The sequence below is a fragment of the Myotis yumanensis genome, unplaced genomic scaffold, assembly GCF_028538775.1.
Source record: "Myotis yumanensis isolate MYYU_CA2020_CCGP unplaced genomic scaffold, mMyoYum1.0.hap1 SCAF_12, whole genome shotgun sequence".
Taxonomy (NCBI): domain Eukaryota; kingdom Metazoa; phylum Chordata; class Mammalia; order Chiroptera; family Vespertilionidae; genus Myotis; species Myotis yumanensis.
Window position 1 is genome coordinate 34,117,824 of NW_027223763.1, and position 25,227 is coordinate 34,143,050.

Below are 25,227 nucleotides of genomic sequence, written 5' to 3' on the forward strand. Positions count from 1 at the left end.
ATTAGCATCTGTGATGAATCACAGGTGAGAAAGCTGAGGCACAGATATATGAAACTATTTTGCTAAAACCCTGAAGGAAATTATATACACAATTCAATGCTTTTCAATCAATTTTTAGTTTGGAGGCAATTACTCAGCTGGATTCCCAAGAAGGGCAAAAGCTCTGTTACCAATGGTTCAGACTTGCAACAACCCAGTTTCCATTTATATCTGCAGTCATGGATAGTCAAGTGGTGACCCACCTGGTCACAGAAAGTGTGTGGGCTAAATGAAGGGTTGCTATCCAAATGATTACAGTCCGAGCAACTCAAATTCTGAACAGTAATACCTCAATAGCACAGAAGTCCCCGCCACCCCCCCCCCCCCCCCCCCCCCGGCCACCCCAGTACTGAGTGTGGTAAATTCCAACACAGGGCTGTTTTATGTAGTATTTTTTTAACTCATGCTTGTAAATTTGTATCATATATTTTAATTTTATTTACATAAAAGTTCTGATTTTACAAAAATTATTGGTTGAAAACTGGTAAATTTATTTAAGTAAAACATTTGTATTTTTAAAAATGATTACATAAATATTGGATATAGGTGGTATATAGATATGGTGAGTGTGTGAAAGCTGTACTGAAATAACCAAGATCAGAGAATGGTAGGCAACAAAGATTTGCTCTACTCCTGTAACAAGGAAATATCATAAGAAAATGGGGTTTTGGAAAGATTAATGCTGTTGCGCTGAACAAAGGCCATGAACAAAAAAATATTCAACAACAAATAATAAATGTAAAAATTTACTCTTGCTGTAATAATTTATTTTCTAAGGAGGCTATCATTTTGCCACATTTTCTGAATGTAATTTTCCCAATATGCTGTTGCTGTTATTTTTAATTGTTGTTGATACTTCTTTTTTCATAAGTAGAATCTTTACAATTTTATATAATATGATCAGTGGGTCTTTTACTTTATGATTTCTTAAAAGAATGTTAAGCTTAGGAAGTCCTTGGTTTTACATTCACAGATCTAATAACTTGTTTGAGTGGGCATTTGGAAAGGCCCTTTTAAAAATATTTAACCCTTTAGCCCTAGCAGGTGTGGATCAGTGGTTAGAGAATCAGCCTGTGCGCTGAAGGGTTTCGGGTTAGATTCCATAAAGGGCAGATACCTTGGTTGTGGATTTTCTCCCCGCCCCTAGTTGGGGCATGTATGGGAGGCAACCAAGGATGTGCCCCTCTCACATGGGTGTTTCTCTCTGTTTCTCCCTCTCCCTCCTTCCCTTCCATTCTCTGAAAAGCAATGGAAAAATATTCTCAGGTCAGGATTAAAAAAATAAATACATTAAAATTAAAATATTTAACTTTTTAAATGTATCTTGGATTTATGTTGTTCTACCCTATGAAAGTTTGGATTTAAATTAATTTTATTTCCTTGAAATTCCTATCCAGCTATTCCTGCACAAGTTAATGAATAGCTCTTCCTTTCTGGTGATGTTGCTTTTATTTTCTAGCACATTTTTATATGCAACAAAATTATTTTCTGCACTATCTAGTCTGTTTCATATATATATATATATATATATATATTTCTTCTTTCAATACTATCTTATTTAAATTATATATTTGTAATATATTAAAAGATCTAGTATGGCTATCCCCATCTCAGATTCTTCATTCAAAATTTTCTTTGATAAATTTATCTATTTATTCTTATTGAGAAAATAAGAATATAGTTATTCTCCAAAATTATCATAGACTGTTAATTAGATTTTGTGTAAATCATTATAAGTGGTTTATTAAGTTTATGTATAATTCATTTATGTATGAATTTATGTATATTTTAATCAACTTTTGAAGTTTGTGACTACATAGCACAGATAAGACTACAGTCGATGCATTAGTATAAAATGACAACAAATACATTTCTCTCCTTTACTTGTGCAAATTATGTATAAATAGCCAAATTGAATTTAATCCTTTTTTAAATTTTGCATCCAAATATCTGATAAAGATACGATCCAACAATCAGGGATCCAGTGACTGGCCTCAGAGAGCAGAAAAGACAATGATAAACATTGCCAATGAATGGATTTAGAAACTCTGATTTTAACTTTCATTTTAATTTCTTAATATTTGAAATGGAAACCCTTGATTTCTTTCTGCAAAGATCTTCACCTTGGGTGCTTACATTTTTTTTCTCATTTCCTTTGCCCTCTTCATGCTGGTGGTATCTGTACAGCCTGATCTCCTTGCCCTGATTACTTTTTGATACGCTGAAATCCCTCTAACCAGCAGAAAGCAGTGATCAGACAAGGTGAATGATTCAGTAGAAACAATCTGATCTCACTTTAGTCTCTTGTAAGAGACAACCTGCTGTGAACTAGAATTATAATGCTGGGAATTATCTGACTCCTGCAGGCCTCTCTTCCTTTTTTGTCTGGTGAATGACTACTAAAGGAATTTAAACCATGTAAAGCATGGTAAACATTAATTTGTTGGCCCAGCCATTGACCTGGACATCTTGCCTTCTTGCAGGTAGAGCTGATGAAGGGTATCACAGATCCTAGCTTTTACTTACAAGGGTAAATGTTTAAGTGTCTTTAATATAAGTTGCCAACCCATGTAGTGATGTATTATTTTCCTTTAAACTAGACTTCCAGTTTTGAACACAGATGTAAAATCAAAATAAAACAATCAAACCGCAGGAATTTTTGTAGGTAGGACACTCTAGCTGCAAAGACTGACAAGAAGAATAGAGCTGACATGATGTGATTTGCAGTTGTCTGAGCTGAAGGAAAGGAACCCTCCATTTGTAGCTGGCTAAGAAGCTCCACTTACACTGCAGAAAAGCTAAGAAATAGTAGGAGAAAGTGAAAAAACAAACAGGAGAAGAGAGAAAAACTGATGCAAGGGAAGTGAAAAGAACAGAAGAAACAGCAACCTTTCGAGTTGGTGATGCCAATGTTGAGGGAGATTATGGTAATGCTGTTACATTGCTGGCCTCCAATGATCCACATCTCTGTATATTCCCTTGTGTAGTCCCTTCCCTTTGAACCCGAGTTGGAATGTGACTTATTTTAACTAACCACAAGTGGCAAGGTGATGCTGTTAGAGTTCTTGGTCTAAGCTTTGAGTTCTGCCTTTACGGTCTAGGAGCCATGATCAGCATTATAAGTATCGTGATGGAACTATGTGGAGAGCTCATAGGAAACCATATACGAGAGAGGCCCTGAGAGAAAAGCCCCGTCATCCCAGTGTCCCAACTAAGTCCAAGCTCCTGTTGACCTACCAGCTGGATGAATCCACATGGGTGACTATTGGCAAGATCAAGGAAGGGATCAACCAGCTATGTAAACCCAGCTAAGATTGCAGAATTGTAGGCAAAAATGTTCAGTTTTAAGCCAATAAATTCTGGGGTGGCATTTTACACAGTAAAAGATAGCTGCTGTATGATAATGGAGTAGAAGAGTCAGCGATTAAGACCCAATTACTGTTCTCTGGAACATCATTGTATAGTGAAATGTAAGCCTGGGACCACAGCAAGCTTAGTCCAAACATTCACTGTGTTGCTTTAAAAAAAGATAAAGGTTTTATTGATGAGAGAGAGAGAGAGAGAGAGATGACTCCTTACCAGGGATTGAGCCAGCAACCCTGGGCATGTGCCCTGACCGGGAGTTGAACAGGTGATCTTTTGGTGCATAGGACTATGCTCAACCACTGAGCCACACAGGCAAGGGCTACTGTGTTGATTTTTTTAAACCGCTGTGGCCTTGGGAAAGCTATTTAATATTTCTGGGGCTCAGTCTTGCTATCTGTAAAATGAGAAACCTATTTCTTCCCTCACAAGATAGTAAAGAAATGAAATAATTGAACATTTGGGGCACATATCAAGTACCCATTAGACATTGGTTCTATTCCATTTCATCCCTGTATTTCCCTCACCCCTTGAGGGAATAAAGTGATCTAAACTACATTAGCTCTTAAGGGTGGTCCTGTAACCTACTAAAGGCAGTTCTGTCATAGGTCTGCTTTTTACTGTGCATGCCTACTGGATACATAATCATTGAGTTTATATGAAAAGAAGGTAAATAGCTAAAATACAAGTAACTTTTTTCAACAATGGCAAGTTTGGGGGCCACTACTGGAGTCCATGCACATTTGTGTCTATATCCCAGACTGTCAACACCTGCTTTTCTGGAGGACTGCAACTGTTTATTAGACTAAGCTTGGGCTGTCAATGATCATTGTTGTTACATTAAGCTTATTTTATTTCAGAAGGCATAAAGACAGATACTGTATTTCCATTACATTTTCACAAAAAAAGTATTACTGTCTCAATTGTTTGTAAAGTTCACTTAGGCAAAAATTGCACATTTTGAGGCAGTACTGGATAAAATTTGGAGCTTTTTGAGTACTGATATGGGAGGTGATTTAGGGCCCTGGAAAGACAGAAGTCTCATATTGAGTGTCTAAATTGTTAAAACTGTGCAGACACCAAGGTTCTAAGCCTTCTTAGAAAACACAGAATCATACACGCACACACACACAGAAACTCACACCCACACCCAAAATGAAGAAATAAGGAGAACAGAAATAATCCTGCCCTGGGCTCACTTTTCAATTTGTAAAATGAGAAAGCCAGACTAGAATTTTCTCCTAGGTCACTTCCAGCTCTGAGTGGAACAGACATCTCCAATCCTGTGCCTGTATTAGCCCTTGATGGACAGTGAGATTAAAAACAAAGGTTGCTTTCCAGCAAAACTTTCATTGAAGAGCTTTAAATGGAAACAGAATCAAAAGACACTTTCAGCTTGTGATTTTTAATTTTAATTGGTTTTTAATTTTATTTTTAATTGTTTTTATTGTTTCTATTGTATTTTAAAGGAGAACTAAAAGTTGCAATTTGCCAATGTGCTACACACCTTTCCTTGCTAATACAACTGCGCTAGCAAATTAAATTAAAATAATTTTCTAAAACGTATTTTTAATGACGAACTTAGATTCCTGAAACTTGTCCTAACTGTTTTTTTTCCTTCAGACCTCTTACAGGGCTCTGCGGTTTCCATAGCTCAGTGCCAGGAGCACTGCAAAGGAATTTGGATCAGTGTAGTAAGTACCTTGTGTTAGTGTAGCTCAAAGTTGCTTTTCTCTCAATGGCTTAGGAGAGCCACTCTGCTTTGATTCTAGTAATAAAAGTTCCAATGGGGAGGGTAGACAAATGCCCATGTAATGTTTAGCCTATTAAAGTGTCCATATGCAAAGCAGAAGCAGAGTAAATTCTTACCAACGACTGATTAAAAGCAGGTCAACGTGAAAGAAACATGAGAACGTAGGAGAGCTAAAGTGAGTCTGGGAGTGTCCTTCCTCTCTCCAAATTAGGCTCCACAGTGAGAGTGGACACTTGTTATTGCCCCCTCTAATGTGGACGGTCTCTCTGTGTGCTTCCGGGATGCTGACTCACCCCAGGCTTCACAGTGGAGCATGAACATTAGACAATCGTTCCTCAAATGTTCTGTGGTAAAGAACCAGTTTACTTCATCTTCCAGGTCCCCATCCACTGTGGATTGACATTGTGTAAAATAGAATAAAAAAGAATCACTGGGAAAATGACACACACACACACACACACACACACACACAAACAACAGACAAAATACAAGCCTCCATTTTTTATTATTACTCTGTCAAATTGCAATAAAAGTTTCTAAATATCCTCAATTTCTATACACTTAGCTTGTTGCTGATACTAACAGAAATGTGAGGACAGTCATTGGTCCACGGACCACACTTTGAGTAGCAGTGATATAGATTTGGCTAATAGTAATCTCTAGTTCCCAGTAATTATTTCAAAGATGTTCTTATGACTGACTTGGTTTCATTCAGTGAAATACTGGGACTTTAGTTGAGAACACTGGGACAACAATTCTGTTTTTTTCTGCCAGGATGCCATCTTGGGACCACAAGAGTAGTGAATTAGGAATGAGTTAACACTGAGGAAGCAGAACCAAGGGATGGTGAGCCAGAAGCTCAATCTACTCCCTGTATTGTGGAGAAATATACGCCAATAAAGCATAATGTTGGCTGAAGCCAGAATTCATCTGGTTTTCTATAATCTGCAAGAGAAAGAGTCCTATGTGACACAGTGATTAATTTGCTACTCTCATTCTTAGGTTCTTACCTCATCCTTTACAGTGACCAGTCGTGACCAGGCATGTCCTTTTACATATGTTATAGGTTTGCTCATGTTCTTTTGGGTTGCATTGCACTTCCTCTACCCATACCCTTTTCCGACTTTCTAAGACTAGAACCTTGAAGAGATAAGGTGTTCATTATTTTTAAATGTTAAACATCACACATCACTATCATTCCTGCTGATTTAGTAACTGTTTTTGAGAGTGTGGATATTGGATAAAAACTGCATTTAGACCCTGAAGATCTCATTTCCTAGAGAGTCTAATGGTCATACCACCTGTATTTCAGAAAACAACAAGATTTGACAAAGTATGACTTTAAATTAGTGCAAAAATAAGCAAGAAGTAAAAACATACATCCTCACCAAAACATGTACACAAATGTTCATATCAGCTTTATTCATAATAGGCAAAGGTATAAACACTCAATTGTTGACCTGATTAATCTTTAAACAAATTTTGATATAGCTATGCAATAAAATATTTTCTATAAAAAGAAATGAAGTAATGATATATGCTACAACATAAACAAACCTTGAACACATGCTATCTGAAAAGCCAGATACAAAAAAACCTCACATATTATATAATTTCATTTACATGAAATGTTTGGAATTGACACCTCTACAGAGAAAGTAGAACAATGGTAACCTAGGACTGGGGGAAATAAGAAGACTGAGGGGTAAAGGCTAAATGGAACAGAGTTTCTATATAGTGATGAAAATGTTTTAAATTTGGTTGTGTCAATAGATACACAATTTTGTGTATATACCAAAATCCACTGAATTGTGCACTTTTACTGTGAATTGTATGGTATGTGAATTATGCCTCAATAAAGTAAACTGAAAGAAGACTAAGTTCATAGTTGCCAAATCTGGCAATCAACCAAGATGTTCAAGGTCAGTGGATAAATGGACTGTGGTTTATTCAGACACTGGAATATTATTTAATGTTAAAAAGCAATGAGCTTTTAAAATATATATTTATTTTACAGAGGAAAGGAGAGGGAAAGATAGAGATAGAAACATCAATGATGAGAGTCATTGATTGGCTGCCTCCTGCACGCTCCACACTGGGGATCAAGCCTGCAACCCAGGCATATGCCCTGACCAGAAATCGAACCATGACCTCCTGGTTCATAGGTCGACACTCAACCACTGAGCCATGCCGGGTGGGCAGCAATGAGCTTTTAAGCAATGGAAAGACATGGGGGAAATCTTAAGTGCATATTACTAAGTGAAAGAAGCCAATCTGAAAAGGCTACACATTGTATGAGCCTACCTACATAAAACTCTGGAATGGCAAAACTCAAAAGACAGTAAAAAGATCAGTGGTTGCCAGATGTTAGGGCAGAGAATGAAATGAACAGGCAGATCACACAAGTTTTTTAGGCCAATGACACTACTCTGTATGATACTAAAATGGTGAATACATGTCATTATACATTGAACCAAATCCAAAGACTGTATGACACATGACACCAAGAGTGAACCATGATGTGAACTATGGAGGTGGGCGGCAATGATGAGTCTATGTAGGTTCATTAATGGTAAGAAATGTCCTACTCTGTTGCTGAATATAGAAGAGGGGGAGATGGTGTGTGTGTGGTAGTATCAGAGGACACACAAGAACTTTGCACTTTCTGCTATATTTGCTGTGAACCTAAAACTGCTCTAAAAAATAAAGTTTAAAAAATGAAGATGAGGAGGAAGAGAACGACCAGGACAAGGAGGGATGGTAAGACCTCACAATGACCAACGCAGTTGGCACCAACTGAGGTTTTCCCTCACCCTTCTCTCCTCTCCCTCCTTGCACAGCACTTGCTTGTTTCTTTATCTGTGTTTTGTGCTCTTATTCCTAATTCTTTTCTAGTTTGTATTAGACTTAGATTTATAGGCAGGTCTCACTTACTGCACTAAGACCTGACTGAGGGCAGAGGCAAGGCCTTATAATGTTAATATTTATACTAGCAATACTACATAGTGGAATTCAATAAATGTTTGTTGCGTGAATGATGGACATCTTATAGTTGTTTTAAATGCAGTTTTAAAGGATTTTCTTCAGCCTTTTTGGTATCCTGAAATGTCCACCCTGTGACTCATCCCAGGGAGAGTGACCAGGATGGGAGTGAGAGAGCATTGAGGACTGTCCCTAGAAAATTGAGAACCTATGAGAATCCTAAACTAATGAATTATCTCTAACGTGCCTCCTTAAATAGCAGCACATTACTCTAGTGGAGCTTTTAGAAAATACTCCTTCTTGATGACAGAATGAGCAAGTGCAGTCTGAAATCTGGGACCAGACTTCTGTGTGCTAATGTATGCCAATAGGAAAGATGTCATGGGCTGCCTGAAATGTTCTAGGGAGAGCTTTATTACAAAACATAAGGATTAGATATATGTAAAACATGTGAGATGTATTCTGGTGAGGAATAATATTTTAAACTTCTATTATTCATTTATTACTTACTGAAACAATTAAAATGTGATATTCAGCATTCACAAAACTAAGTCTCAAGTAACTTTAAAGTTCTTTATCTAGATTAGTATACAGCAAAAACATTCCATAGGAAAGATATATTGAGGATATACATGTTCATTAGTGTAAATTTCTGGGTATAAGCAAAAATCCCTGTATTTCAGACTGTCCAGGGAGTGGACATGGTGAGACCAAAATCTAGGTCTCCAAACATGAAGGGGGATCCAAGTAATATCTAAGTACAAGCAGAACATTCATTCATTTATTAGATGCTCTAATAAAAGGCCATTGGGAAACAGGATAGCAGAGTAAGGCAAAGTGACCTAAAGGCCCAATATAAGTGAAGAGATTTTCTGAGATGATGTGTGGAGGGAGGGGCTGTTGACACATCCTCTTGAAAGTATGCCCTCCCACAACCTCAAAAACACTTTGGGACTCTTCAATATTCTATGATGCAGGCCTGGCAATAAAGGCAGAAGTCTTCATTTTCAGAGCTCAGTTTCCTTCGGCAGCAATGAGATTCTGAAAATGGAGTCCATAAAATAGGATGCTTCCTATTTCTGAATGGCCTTCCTAAACTGCATCTGACTTCTGCTCAACATCGTTAAATATTGACCCCAAGTTAATTTGCATGTGTAGGCTGTGGTTATTCCTTCTGTTACTATGCTACCTTGTGGGGGTTCCATCATCCCCAGCTTTCTGGAAACACTTGTGAATCCCTCCAGAGATTATTTGCTATTCCATTTCTAGTCCCTCACAGGAGGTTTCTGGCTAAAATCCAAGCAGAGTGACTCTCTAGTTCTGGATAGAGTATTTAGAGACTTTTGGATCTCTGCTGGACATCAGAGTCAACCAGCACTTCATCATGAGTCAAATTTCCATGTCAGGCATCACCAGACCAAGTCTTTGTGTTGGGTTAATCAGGAGAGTAGTGCTGAGCCACTGAGAGCCTCTGTGCGGAGGCTAAACTCTGAGCTCTGTCCCAGGTTATAGGTTCTATCTGAGGGAACAGATATGCCACTGTAGGGCTCCGATTATATGCCCTCATTGAGAGCATCAAGTGTGCATCTCATAGACAAAAATCCCTCTTTGAGTTTTTCCCAAGAAGGAAAAATAAAAAATACTTAAAAACATTGTAAAAATAATAAAAAGAAGGAACAAAGTTTTAGTAATTAAATAGCATCATATGATTCTTGGATCATGAATGTCTGTGTTTCCTAGAGAGAGGAGTGACAGAAATGATTTTCTTTTTTTCAGTGTCATGACAGAACCAAGAAGAGAAGGAAAGGTGGGACACTGAAAGATAAGGCTCTGCCTATTCCATCTGAGTTCTCCAAGGGTGACCCTTTCTTGCTCCTTCCTGTGAAGAACCAGGTTCATGATTTCTATGTCAGTTGCTAGCCACAGTTCCTCACTAAAAAAGAACTTTCAGAGGAGAGCTCATGGAAAGAAAGTCACAACCTTAGACACTTCTCAGATTCCCTGCTCTGCTGTCCCTGGACCTGGGCAATGGGTGTTGCTCAGTAGGAGTCAAGAGTAGAATTTCTGTCTCCTGACCTTGTGAAAGTACTTTGACTTCAGGGTGATTAGATTCCTCTTTGTTGTAACCACTGACCTGTTTCCTTCACAGAGTGGTTTTGAGCATCAAATAAGATAATGTATGTGAAAGTACTTTATAAATGAAGCAACACACATGACAACTTTATTAATATGATCATTGACATTTGACATCATCTAGTGACTCATGGGGCTTTCAGAGTCCAATATACCAATGGTCTCCTATAAAGGGACTTCTCTATAATGGCTGGGATTCAACACATATAACACACTCTCCTGGTTTCCCGGGTTGCAGAGGGAAAAAGAGGAGAAAAAGACATTGATTTCTCACCTTAAAAGGTGACCAGTAATTTTCCTTCTTTCCTGGCCCCTCTTTAGCATATTCTATGCAATTTCAAGGATTCAATGCAGCTTTCTATAGTCATGGAATGGAGTTGCCATAGGAACAGGTATGCGAGTGAAGGCTTTGAGATGAGCGCAGTTGAGTGAATTGTGACCTAATAGATGTGGGGCAATATGAAAAGGCATCAGGCATAATGTGCCCTACCCCACAAATAAGGCCAGTAGGTCCTCCTTTCCTTGCTCTGGTTGGTCCTGGCTGCAATTATGTACCTCCTGTCTCCTGCAGCCCCCTAGGCCAACATCATGATACCATCCACTTTCCTCAGCTGTTATGTGCAGGCCCTTCCTGTGATGTGTGTAACAATACAATCAGCAGGCCCTTCCTATGATGTGTGTAACAATGCAACCAGATGAGATGGATTGGCTGCTGTCCTAATTGGCCCTGGAAGATGCTACTCTCTCTATGTCCCCTATGGCTTCCACAGCTCCTGTTACTGAACCAAATTTCACTCTGTCCCCTGCCTTCTCAGCAGTCCCTCCAGGAGAACTAATACCATCTCCTCTGCTGGAGCCTTTCCCACCACCCCTCTCCAATCTCTCCCTAACCCACTACCTCCCTTAGGTGATTTTCCTTCAAAGTCATCACTAGTTCACTCTCTGCCTGAAGATACTTTTGCTCCCTCGGATTATGCATTCCCAGTAGACAGTTCCTCACCTCCACCTCTTGCCTTTATCTTTCTCCCACCACACGACACTCATAATGAGAAAATACTTCTGACTCTGAATGCCAACTTTCTTGAAGTTTCTATTACGCAAGTTATCAACCCCTTCCCCTGGCTTTGAATCCCACAGTATCAGTGACTAATCACGGACCACTAACCTTCTGTTTCACCAGCACCACACTACAGTTAAACTGTAACTTCAACTAAATCCATTCATATCTCATCCAAGCCTACTCTGGAGAACTCATCGCTAGACAGCACTGGGACATTGGCCACTTATGTCCCTCAATGCACTGACCATCCAAGCCTGTCGATTTCAGACTTTTCCTGTCAGGAAGTTTGAGTCAAAGGCCCATTGCTGTCCACCTTGGCATAACGTGATTTCAACCAAGTTCAGGATCTGAGGTATGACACTGAGGAAAACCTAAACAGCTACATAATGAATCTGTTAGAAATAAATTCAATACTGTGAGGGGAGAGTGTAAATCAGAGACAACCAGAAAATGCCCTAAAGTACACTTGGGTAAGAAGTTTGAGGAAATCAATGAGGGGCAGCTCCCTGCGACTCTGCATAGTCCATGGCGTGTTATACAGCAGACACTTTCTGTGAAATCTTACTCCAAAATAAAACAAACAAGTTTGGCACCATCAGGAGCTTTACTTCCTTGAGTCTGGTGCACAGCAGATTCTGGAAGCCCACATTACCATGTTTATTTGAGGATGGCGTGAAAGTCTTCCTGCCAAAGTCCTTGAATCCACAGAGGTTTTTCCATTAAAAGATACTTCATCCCATTCCTTGCTCAATTCCAAATTTCCTACTCTACCAACCTGATTTCTGAGATGGTCTCCAAATCAGGGAGCTTCATGCCCCTTCAACGAAACTCTAAAACTCTGAATCATCCTCACCTAATGTGTGGGCAAAAAAGGACAGGAGACCCTGATAAGATCAGTGTCAAAACACCTTGGGGCTGGCAGAGGAAGTTCAGAAAATTCAGGATGCTGGACAGGCACTTCTGCCTGCCACAAACAGCATCATTGGCAAAGCAAGTCAGAGACACTCTCAAAGAGCCAAATTCTACTCACAAAGCTGCCCATAGGCAATCCTGGACGGGACATGAACCAAATGACCAAAGTGTAAATTCCAGTCATGGCAAAGAGATGAAGAAATCAGAACCTGTCTCCATGCCCAACCTATCTCCATGTCCAAGAATGAAGAGTTTGATGCTCTTCAATCCAAAATGAGTGATCTCTTGACAACCAGCAAGCTGGGAATCTCCCAAAGGATAAATGTGAGTGAGAGTAAAGGAGTAACTATTGTGACAACTGAATGCCTCCCAGCAAAAACATCAGTTCTCCAAGATCCTAACTCAGCAGACCCTTAGACACTCAAGTAAGTGCTGAGTTAAAGTGGAAATTGAAGAAGAGGAAGCAGAGCCAGGCCCAAGGCCAACGCACTCACGTGTCCCATGCCTCAGACAGCTAAACTTACAAAGCCTCCCTGACTCATGCTCAGGGTGTCTCAGTGTGGGCGGGGAAGCTCCCCAGGTGCTGCATGTCCATTTGGAGGACAGAAGAGTCAGTATGAAGCAGTGGCAGGAGCCGTGTGTCCCTAAGAATGTCTCAAGGTTGTGGCAAGATAAAAATTGCCCAGCAGCTGCAAAGAAAGTGAGGCCACTGTATCCAAATCAGAAGAGTTTTCTAGAGGGAATTCAGGCTTGGGAACATCCCAACCTGGAAGGAAGAGATTTCCTACTTGGGACCTGCCATTAAAGGAGAGGGTTGGGACCAAGTCTCCCCAGACCCCATCACAGAAGGCACAGTCTCCACCTGAAAGCCTGTTCAGAAATCAAATGAACTGTTTCTTTTCAATGGCTTCATCCTGAGATAAAATGCAAACAGCAAGAAAACTTCCAGGAAAAAAGCAGCCCAGTATCATCTACACAGAGCAGAGGCCCAGTTAAAAGTAGAGCAGACATTGGGGATTTTCTAGAGGAGAAACTGGGGCATCGGCATGCAGTAGATATCACCTGCCCACAAGAACTCCTTCCCTCTGCAGTGAAGTTTGGAAAAGCTCAGCAGAAGGCAGCAGTGTGGGTACTGACAGAGCCTGTCCAAAGGCATCCTTTCAACTCCAGGGTTCTCTCCTGTAAAGTGACAAATACGAAGTCCTAAGGCCAAGAAGCTGTGTTCAGAGACAAGGACAGACACCCCCAGAAAGTTGTGGCATTAAAGGACCAGCTATTATGTCAGAAGCAACCCCAATCGGTGCCCCCAGAGGGACTGTGCCTCACCTGCAGGCCTGCATCTGCCCAGTGGCCTCTTGCTGCTCTCACCCCTGCTGTAGCCAAGGTGTTCAGAGATCCGTCTCTATGATTTAGAAAAGGATTCTGGATCTTTTGCAGGGGAAGGACTTTCCCACCACAAAATAATTCCTGCCCTGTAGAGAATATTGATTTGCCCCCCTTAGGGGGTTGAACGACCCTTTCACAGGGGTCGCCTAAGACCATTGGAAAAAACATATTGAATATACAATTACATATTGTTTTTGTGATTAATCTCTATGCTTTAATTATGTTCAATTTCTAACAATGAAAATACATCCTGCATATCAGATATTTACATTACGATTCATCACAGTAGCAAAATTACAGTTATGAAGTAGCAACGAAAATAATTTTATGGTTGGTGGTCACCACAACATGAGGAACTGTATTAAAGGGTTGCGGCATTAGGAAGGTTGAGAAACACTGCCTTAATGGGACTGTTTGGGGGAATATGGCTGCAGTAAATCCTGGTGTGATTGGGGAAGTGTCTAGGAACAGCACAGATCTGGTTAAAGATCTGTCTCTGGGGTCATGTTAATGTTTGGGGAAGCATACTTTAGCCTTGACTCTGAAGTATCCCCATTTAAAAAGGCATCTTGGGAAGTGGTTCCCATCTCAGGGTATTTCTACAGGCTGTGGGATTTGATTTTTTTTTACTTTTAATTTTTTTTTTTCTGAGCAAAAACATTACTCAACTGCCACTGGAATGAATGTTAACCAGGCAGCCACCTACCTCCCAGGGGAAAAAAAATCTAAAAGATACCTTAGACTAAGCAATAAGGTAAAAACTACTGAAGGGGAGAAAGTGTGACCTTGCTGGTGGAACAGAGGTTATTTCCCATCATCCATACAGTGTGATCCTGTCTCGCTCCAACCTTCCTCAAGCTGATCTAAGCCTGACCTGCCTTGGCTGATCGGAGCACTGCATAGCCTACTGATGCCTCACACCAAAAAGGCATGGGCTTTTCCTTGAGCACTAAAATAATATTTGCAGGGATGTGATTAAGCATGGCATCCCAGTCTTTGGGGAAGGTGATGTTGGTGCTTCCTTCCATCCATGATTGATGGAAATGTGCAAGATCTTGGCTTTAGTGTAGACATTTCACCTATAGGATGGAGATGTCATGGTTTTAAGGGAGTTATAATAAATCTCCCAGAACTCCTACAGCTCATGAACCAGAGATGAGTTTGAGACTATGCACCAGGATTACAGATGTTCTGGGGCTTATCCTGGACCTCCATGCAATGCTCTCTTTGCCCAAACCTGAGCACAAACTCACCCGTACTGTAGAGGTCTGCAGGGGAGCCAACCCCACTTGTTCAGACTGAAACATAAAAATGTAATGACTGTCATAAATAGCACTTGCGGTAGTTTTTTCCCAGTAAGCCTTGTAAATCCCGAGTGTCAAGGAAAAGCAGCAACAACTAAAGTGGCACACCCAGTCCCCTTTGGAAACCTCTGTATGAAAAATTTAAGCTCTGTGTTTTTCCGGAAATGTCTTCCTATAAGTCATTGATCACTATTGGATTAAATCTTATAGTCGTTTCTACTGGTGCCCCAGAACTACTTGGAAATCATTTATTCATTCCAAAAACAATTATCCCATACTTACTAACGTGAACAATTTTACACTGTCTGCTATGTTTACTGTGAACCAAAAATTGCTCTAAGAGTCTAAGAAAGAAGGAAGAGGAGGACAATGACAAAGATGAGGAGGTTGAGGAAGAACACCTCATAATGCCCACCTGTGTTGGCACCAACTCCGTGGTTTTCCCTAACCCCCCTGTCATCTCCCTCCTTACACAACACTTAATTACTTCTTCATCTGTGTTTTGTGCTTTTATTCCTATTTCTTTCCTAGTTTATATCACTTCATTAGAGTTGTAGGCAGGTTTCACTTATTGCACTAAGCCCTGACTGACTGAGGGCAGAGGCAAGGCCTTATAATGTTAATATTTCTACTAGAAATACTACACTGTAGAATTCAATAAATGTTTGTTGTGTGAATGGTGGACATCTTATAGTTATTTTAAAATGCAGTTTTAAAGTATTTTCCCCTGAATGTGTTCTTCTGCCTTGTTGGGGAGCACAAGAGACTTGCTTGGAAAGTTTGTAAGGAGGACATTCCCAGAAAAGGGAAGTGTGCTGAAGGCCACCTGCCTTATTTATGGGAATGCTGACTTAAGGGAGACTTAGGGGAATGTTGAAGGCGGCGTCCCTAATTATTCCTTGACCTTTCCAAACAAGCCTGTGCATATACAGACCCCCATATGTTTAGTAGAATCCTTATGCTTACTCCATGGATGCCCTTGCCTAAGGGACAATGTAAACACATGTCCTCCCAAGATTACTCACCCTACCAATTGTATCTAAAGATAACAATTCCAATAAAGACTTAATGAGGCAGGCAATCAAAGTGGCCTGGCTTCTTCAGCTGGGCAAGTCCCTTAGCCTTCTCTCCCACAGTGAAACTGTGTTGGAGTAATCTGTGCATCTCTCATTCAGGGACTCCTGGTCAGCCTCGGCCCAACCTTTTTGGTATCCTGAAATGTCTGTACCCTGTAGCTCATCCTAGGGACAGTGGACAGGATGGGAGTGAGAGAGCACTGAGGACTATCTGTAGAAAACTGAGAACCTATGAGTATCCTAAACTAATGACTTATCTCTAACGTGTCTCCTTAAATAGCAGCACATTACTCAAGTAAAGGACATAGTGAGACCAACATCAACATCTCCAAACATAAAGGGGGACCCAAGTAATATCTGGATTACAAATAGAATTAGCAGAATATTCATGGAGATACATAGATGCTATATTAAAAGGCAGGTTGAAAAATAAGGGTAGCAGAGTAAGGCAGAGGGACCTGGAGACATAAAATGGGTGGAGGATCTTCTGGGATGTTGGATTTGGGAGGAGCTGTGTACACATCCTCTTGAAGGTGTCCCCCTTAACACCCTCAAAAACCCTCTGTGACTCAATGCTCTGTGATGCAGGCCTGGCTATAAAATCAAGAGTTTGCACCCTCAGAGCTCAGGGGCCTCAGGCAGCATTGCCATTCAGAAAATGACTTTCAGCCTATTTCTGAATAGCCTCCCAGAGCTTTATCTGGGCTTCTGTTCAGAATCTTTAGATTGTTCCTGCACCCTACCTTGCCTCTGTATGTTGGGGTTGCTCCTCCTCTCCTTCCCTTTCCTGGTGAAAATTCTATCAACCCAAACCATCTGGAAAAATGCACACACACAAAAGGTAAGGAATCCTGCACGAGCCCCAAGAGAGACTTTTTTTATTGGTTCCATTTCTAGTTCCACATTTATAAATGAGTTACCTTGGGTCAGAGACACTTAAGATGGGATGTCTGAGGAGAGAACAGAACATCAATCTTCTAGGGGAGTGGTCGGCAAACTCAGTCAACAGAGCCAAATATCAACAGTACAATGATTGAAATTTCTTTTGAGAGCCAAATTTTTTAAACTTAAACTATATAGGCAGGTACATTGTTATTAACTTAGAGTACTCCTAAGGCTTAGGAAGAGCCACACTCAATGGGCCAAAGAGCTGCATGTGGCTCTCGAGCCGCAGTTTGCCGACCATGGTTCTAGGGAAAGAGAACTGGCAGGGCTAGGGGTTCAGGGAGGACCTAGGCTACCATCTGAAGCTCACAGACCATCTGGGTATGGGGGAGAATTTCTGAATAGAACTCCAAACAGTGCCTTCATGGCCGTGGATTGGGTTATTTTGAGTTTGGGATCTCTGCTGGAGGTTAGAGTTCCATCGTACTTCCTCCTGAGTCATATTCGCATGGCAGGTATAACTGAAACACCCCTTCCCTGGGCTGATCAGGAAAGCAGTGCTAAGCTTCTGAGAGCCTCTGAGCAGAGGCAGGAGCCAGAGCTCTGTCCCAGGTCACAGGGTCCTATCTGAGGGAGCAGAGATGAGATAGTTGGCCCCAGATTTTATGCCCTCCTTAAGCACAAGACTTATGGCTGAGGACCAGCCATGAACCTCATGGACACAAACATTCTTTGAGTTTTTAAAGAAGATAAAACTGAAAACATTTTAAATATATAAATTTTGACAAAAAGAAGAAACACAAAATTCAATTAATTAGTTATATTATTCTTGGATAATTAATGTCTGAGTTTCTAGGGAGAGGAGTGGCAGAAATGGGTCCCAACCTCCCATTCTTTCATTCTCAGTGTCATCAGGGCAGAGCCAAGAGGAGGAGGAAAGGTGGAACACTGAAAGGTAAGGTTCTGCCCACTCCACATGAGCTCCCCAAGGCTGACCCTTTCTCTCCTTTCCCTGAGGAACCAGTTTCATGATTTCTATGATGTCAGCTGCTTGACACAGTTCCTCTCAGTACAGAGGCCTCAGAGGAGAAGATTTTCTGTGAGAACCTGAGACACTCCTCAGATTCCTTGCTTTGCTGTCCCTGAATATGAAGTAATGATGGACCTGGGCAATGGGTATTGCCCAGTATGTGTCCAAAGTGGAACTTCTGTCTCCTGACTTTGTGAAAGTATTTTAACTGCAGAATTATCAGATTCCTCTTTGACATAACCACTGACTTCTCTGTTTTGCAGAGTGGTTTGAGCATAGATAATATAATGTACTAGAGGCCCAGTGCACGAAATTCATGTACTTGGTGGTCCCTCAGCCCAGCCTGCACCCTCTCGCAGTCCGGAAGGCCTCAGAGGATGTCCGAATAACTGCAGTCAGACATTCTCAGCACTGCCCCGGATCGGGGAGAGGGTCCCACCACCACCTCTGCACTCGCCAGCCATGAACCCAGCTGCTGGCTGAGCAGCGCTCCCCCTGTGGAAACACACTGACCACCAGTGGGCAGCTCCTGCGTTGAACATCTGCCACCTGGTGGTCAGTGCATGTCATAGCAACTGGTTGTTGCACTGTTTGGTCGATTTGCATATTAGCCTTTTATTATATAGGATGTGTAAGCACTTTATAAAAATTGCAACACACATGAGAGTGTTATTAATATAATCATTGACCATTTGACTTCATCTATTAACTTATGGGGCTTTCAGTGTCTAATATACCAATGGTTTCCCATAAAGGGACTCCTCTATAATTACTGGGATTCTACACCTTCACCACATGTAACACACTCTCCTGGTTTCCCAGATAGAAGATACTACCAGAGGGAAGAAGAGGATAAAAAGATGCTGATTTCTCTCCTTAAAAGGTGAAAAACCTTTCTCCCCCCTCCCTGATCCCAATTTAGTATGTTCTATGCAATTCCAGGGCTTCAGTACAGCCTTCTATAGTCACGGATTGGGGTTGCCATAGAAATTAGTCCATGAAGGAGACTTTGGGGTGAGTGCTATTGAGTGCATTGTGAAGTCATGAATGTGGGGCAATGTGAAGAGACAGCAGGATTCAGGTCAGTAGGTCCCAACCACACCAGGTCAGTAGGTCCTCCTTTCCTTGTTCTGGTTGGTCTTGGCTGCAGCTTTGTACCTCCTGTCTCCTGCAGCCCCCTGGGCCAGCGTCATGATTCCATCCTCTTTCGTCAACTGTTATGTCCAGATCCCTCCTGTGAGGTGTGTAATGATGCAACTGCTGAGATGGATCGGCTGCTGTCTTCATTGGTCCTGGAAGATGCTATTCCCTCTGTGTCCCCTTTGGCTTCTGCAGCTCCTGTGACAGAGCCATCATTCACTCAGTCCCCTGCCTTCTCAGCAGTCCCTCTAGGAGTCCTAATACCACTTCACCCGCCTAAGCCTTTACCACCACCCCCCTCCAATCCCTCCCCTAACCCAGTGACCCCCTTAAGTCATTTTCCATTACCATCATCACAGATTCACTCTATGCCAGCAGACAATTTATCTCTCTTGACATCTGAATTTCCAGTCCATACCATACACCATGCCCCACCACATGGTACAAAGACTATGGATGCTGCTGTTCAATCAGACGCCTCTCTGACCCTGAATACCATCTTCATTGACTCCTCCATTATCCAAGATATCAACCCCTTCCCAGATTTGGCCCAGAAAGGTAATTCCACGGAATCTGTTACTTTTCATCATGTACAACCAACCTTGTCTGTTTCACCACCACCACCACACTACAGTTTAACTTTGACTCAACCTAAACCCATTGACATCTCATTCAAGCCTGCTCTGGAGAACTCATCTCCAGATAGCACTGGAGCATTGGCCACTTATGTCCCTCAAGGCACTGACCATCCAAGTCTGTCAATTTCAGACTTTTCCTCTCAGAAAGCTCGTGTCAGAGACCTGTTGCTGTCCCCCTTGACACGCAATTTCTATCAAGTTCAGGATGTTGGGTATGACTCTGAGAAAGACCTAAATACTTACATAATGAGTCTGTCAGGAGAAAATTCCATGATGTCAGGGCAGAATATAATGCAGGAAGAACAAGAAAATGCCCGGAAAATACATTTGAGGAAGAAGTCAAAGGAAATCAGTGAGGGTCAGCTCCCTGCGACTATGCATAGTCCATGGCATGCTATCCAACAAACACTTTCTGTGAAATCCTATGTGGAAATAAAACGGAGAAGTTTGGCACCACCAGTGGATAGGGAATACTGTCTGAACACATGCCAGGAGCTTTACTTCCTTGAGTCCGGTTCCCAGAAGATTCTGGAAGCCCACATTACCAAATTTCATTTGAGGATGGTGTGTGGCCTTCCCACCAAAGTTCTTGAATCCATTAAAATCTTTAAATTGAAAGATGCTTCCTCCCATCTCCTGTATGATTCCAAATCCTTCTCAACCAACCTGATTTCTGAGGTGGTCTCCAAATCAGGGGGCTTCATGCCCCTTCGAGGAAGCTCTAAAACCCTGAATCATTGTAGCTCTGCTACCTCACTTGTGGGCAAGGAAGGACAAGGGATCCTGAGACAAGCACCCTCTGAAATCTCCCACGGGCTGTCAGACCATGTTCAGAGAATTCTGGATGCTCGACCTACTCCTCTGCCTATGACAAACATCATTGGCAAAGCAAGTCAAGAACATTCTCCAAGAGCCAACATTCTCCCCTTAAAGCTGCCCATAAGACAATCCTTGGCTGAACATGAGCTAAAGGATCAGAGTGCAAATTCCAGTAACGTCAAAGAGATGAAGAAATCAGAACCTGTCTCCATGCTCAATGTGTCTAGGGCTGAGGAGCTCAATGCTCTTCAATACAAAATGAGTGACATCTTGACAACCAGCAAGCTGGAAGTCACCCAAAGGATAAATGTGAGTGAGAGTAAAGGAGTAATGATTGTGAAAACTGAAAACCTCCCAGCAAAAACATCAGTTCTCCAAGATCCTAACTCAGCAGACGCTAAGAACCAACTAATTGCCGAGTTAAAGAAGTTAGGGAAGATGAAGCATAGTCAGGCCCAAGACCAGCCCACTCACGTGTCCCATGTCTCAGACAGCTTGACTTACAAAGCCTCCCTGACTCATGCTCAGGGTGTCTCCAGTGTGGACAGGGCAGCTCCCCAGGTGCTGCATGTCCATTTGGTGAACACAGGAGTCAGTAGGAAGCAGCCACAGGAGCCTTGGGTCCCTAAGAAGATCTCAAGATTATGCCAGGATAAGAATTTCCCACCAGCTACAAAGAAAGTGAGGCCCACAGGGTCCAAACCAGAGGAGCTTGGTGGAGGGAATTCTGGGTTGGGCACATCCCAACCTAGAAGGAAGAGATTTCCTACTTTGAACCTGCCATTAAAGGAGAGGCTTGGGGCCAAGTCTCCGAAGACCCCATCACAGAAGGTACAACCTCCTCCAGAAAGCCTGTTCAGAAAACTAGTGAACCGGTTTTTTGAATGGCTTTATTTTTGGAAAAAATGCAAACAGCAAAAATACTCTCAGGAAAAGGGCAACAATGTATCATCTACACAGAGCCAAGGCCCAGTTAAAAGTAGAGCAGACATTGTGAGTTTTCTAGAGGAAAAACTGGGGCATCAGCATCCAGTAGATATCACTTGCCCTCAAGAGCCCCTTCCCTCTGCAGTGAAGTTTGCAAAAGCTCTGCAGATTGCAGCAGTGTGGGCCCGGGCAGAGCCTGTCCAGGGGCATCCTTTTCACTCCAGGGCTAGCTCCTGTAAAGTGACAAATACCAAGACCTTCCACCAAGCTGCCTTCAGTGACAAGGACAGACACCCCCGGAAAGTTGTGGCATTTAAGGACCAGCTATTAGATCAGAAGCAACTCCGATCTGTGTCCTGCAGAGAGAGCATGTCCCGTCCAAGCCCTGCCTGCAGGCCTCTAGCTGCCCAGTGGGCTCCTGCTGCTCTCACCACTGCTGTAACCACGGTGTTCAGAGATCCGTTTCTACTATTAAGACAGAAAAGGATTCTGGATACTTTCCAGGGAAAAGAATTTCCCACCACAAAATAATTCCTGCCCTGTGAAGAATATTAATTTGCCCTAATAAATTTTCCCTAATAATAGTAATGTCTTCTCTATGTACTGTGTTGGGGGCATGAGTGTCTCGGGGCTTTTGCTCAGGGAAAGGAAAGTGTTAGTTCAGCTCTTCCCGATCCCTTCCTTTAGCTTCTAAAGTGAACAGCCCATAGAGCTCTATGGAAAAATAGATATCATGTTAACCCTGCCAAAGCCCACTTCATCTCTGATGAAGTTTGCGGAGATGGGCTCTGTCTCCTGCCTTTTAGGTTAGTCTTAAGGAATATGCAGAGCAGCCCACACCTTCTCCATCAGGAAATACTTAAAAATCTTTTCAAATTGTACAGAATAGAGGCCACCTTTATCCCAAGAAGATAAAAGGCAGGTATATTTTTCAGAAATTATTAATAATAATGAGACAGTGGCTTAATCATTATTTAGAACTAGAGGCCTGGTGCACGAAATTCGTGCACAGGAGGGGTCCCTTCAGCCCAGCTTGCATCCTTTCTAATCCGGGACCCTATGGGGGATGTCTGACTGCAGGTTTAGGCCCGATCCCTGGGACATCCCTCTCACAATCCTGGACCGCTGGCTCCTAATCGATCACCTGCCTGCCTGCCTGGTTGCCCCTAACTTCCCCCCTCTGCCAGCATGATTGCCCCTAATTGCCCCCCTACACCGGCCTGGTCACCCCCAATTTCCCCCCTGTCAGCCTAGTCACCCCTCACTGCTGCCCTCTTGCCAGCCTAATTGCCCCCAACTGCCCCCCTTACTAGCCTGGTCACCCCATGCAGCCTGCTGTTTAGTCATTTGGTCACCTCTAACTGGCTGCCCCCGCCAGCCTGGTCACCTCTTACTGCCCCCCTCTGCTGGCCTGGTCACCCATAACTGCCCCCCCTGGTGGCCTAGTCACCCCACGCAGCTTGCTGTTCAGTCATTTGGTCGTCCCTAACTGGCCACCCCTGCCAGCCTGGTCACCCCCAACTGCCCCCCACCTCTGCCGCCGGCCTGGTTGCCCCTCATGGCCCCCTCGCTGGCCTGGTCACCCCACGCAGCCTGCTTGTTCAGTCATTTGGTTGTCCCTCACTTACCCCCTGTCAACTTGATCATAGGCAGCCATCTTGTGAGGGTGTGAGGGTTAATTTGCTATTACCTCTTTATTATATAGGACAAGTGAGTGAATCCTGAATGGGAGTACTTAGGGGATATGGCTGCAGTAGATCTTTGGCTGGTTGGGGAAGGGTCTAGGAAAGCACAGATATGCTTAAAGGTCTGTCTCATGGGTCATGTTGATGTTTTGGGGAGGCGTATTTTATTTTATTTTTTAAAATATATTTTTATTGATTTCAGAGAGAAAGAGGGAGAGAGAGATAGAAACATCCATGATGAGAGAGAATCATGGATCGGCTGCCTCCTGCAAATCCTCCACTGGGGATCGAGCCCATAACCTGGGCATATGCCCTTGACCGGAATCGAACCTGGGACCTTTCAGTTCGCAGGCCAATGTTCTATCCACTGGGCCAAACCGGCTAGGGCAGGAGGAAGCATAATTTAATCTTGACACTGAAGTATCCCTACTGGAAAGTAACCTTTGGGAAGTTGTTCCATCTCTGGATATTTTTTCAGGTTGACATTTTTTTTTTTCCTGAGCAAAAACTTCACTCAACTATAGTTGTGATGACTGGTAGCCAGGTAGCCACCTTCCTCCCAGAGTAAAACAAAGCTGAAAGTAAGGAAAAGATGCCGCTTAGACTAAGTGAGAAAAAAGAACCAATGAAGAAGGGAAAGAGTGACCTTGCTGGTGGAACAAAGGTTATGCCCATCATCCCTACAGTGTGATCCTGTCTTGTTCCCAAACTGATCTAAGCTCCACCTGCCATGGCTGATCAGGGTACTGCACAGCCTACAGATGTCTCACAGCAAAAAGACCTAGGCTATTCCTTGAACACTAAAACAATATTTGCAGGGATGTCATTAGGCATGGCATCCCTGTCTTTGGAGATGGTGAAATGTGTGCCTTCCTTCCATGCTTGATGGGAATATGCACGAATTTGCTCTTAGCAAGTACATTTCACCTATCAGGATGGAGATGTCACCTTTGATATTCAGGGGTTTGGGGAAGTTACAATAATCTCCCACAAAACACCTGCAGCTCCTGTACTGGAGGTGAGTTCTAGACTATGTACTAGGGTTACAGATGTTTGGGGGCTCACCTTGGACTTCCATGGAATTCTCTCTTTGGCCAAATCCTACACATATACCCACCTGTACTATAAGGGTCCTCTGGGGAGTCAACCCCACTTGTTCAGACTAAAACACAAAAATGGGATGACTGCCCTAGACAGCACTTGAGGTAGTTTTCCCAGTAAGAATTGTGAATCCTGAGTGTCAAAGACAAACAGCAGCAACAACAAAAACAACAACACACACAGATGTCCACCACAATCCTCTCTCACTACCACACTTGTATCTTTTGTCCACAGTTATGCCATCAACCCTACAATGTCTGAATCTGGGGGTCACAAAAATAATTCAGATTTTGTGAAAGTCCTGGGAGGGATAAAAAGGTAAAATGGAGCCCAAGGCAAGGAACCTGAAGGGGTGACAGGCAGTAAAAGCTCTAACATTCATGAGAAGTAACTCTGATGTAGTTACTTCTATAGCGCACATTACCAGGAATACCTCTGCCATCTGGAATAATACATTCTTATCTTCTATCCTTCCAACTTATATGCCCCTTGATAATTTTTCAACTCTGGGTCATTTATTTTCCCACTAACTCCCAGTCAATTCACAAAGCTCTTGTTTCCCTCCCTTACCAAGTTAGACTTGATGGTCTATCAGGTAACCAACTCTTAAATACTCCACTATAAAATGGGTCCCTTTCAGTCCCCTTTAGTCCTTCCCGTCTGGCAAAATTTCAACTCTGTTTTTCCAGAAATGTCTTCCTAAAAGTAAATGACCGTTATTGGATTAAATCACACAATTGATTCTACCGGTGCTCCTGAATTACCTGGAAATCATTAATTCATTCCCCAAACAATTATCTCTTGTCTACTAACATGTGAACAAAACAAATGGAGCGTAGGTCCTTGTTTCCTTAGTCTGTTCTCTCTCCAAAGCTACTCAAATCTATTTCAGATTGCTTTCACTTTTCTCAAACTGAGTCCATCTCCACTGGCTCAACTGGTGTGCTGGACCACTATTCACAGAGGATCTAGAAGACATGAGATGGGAACTCTT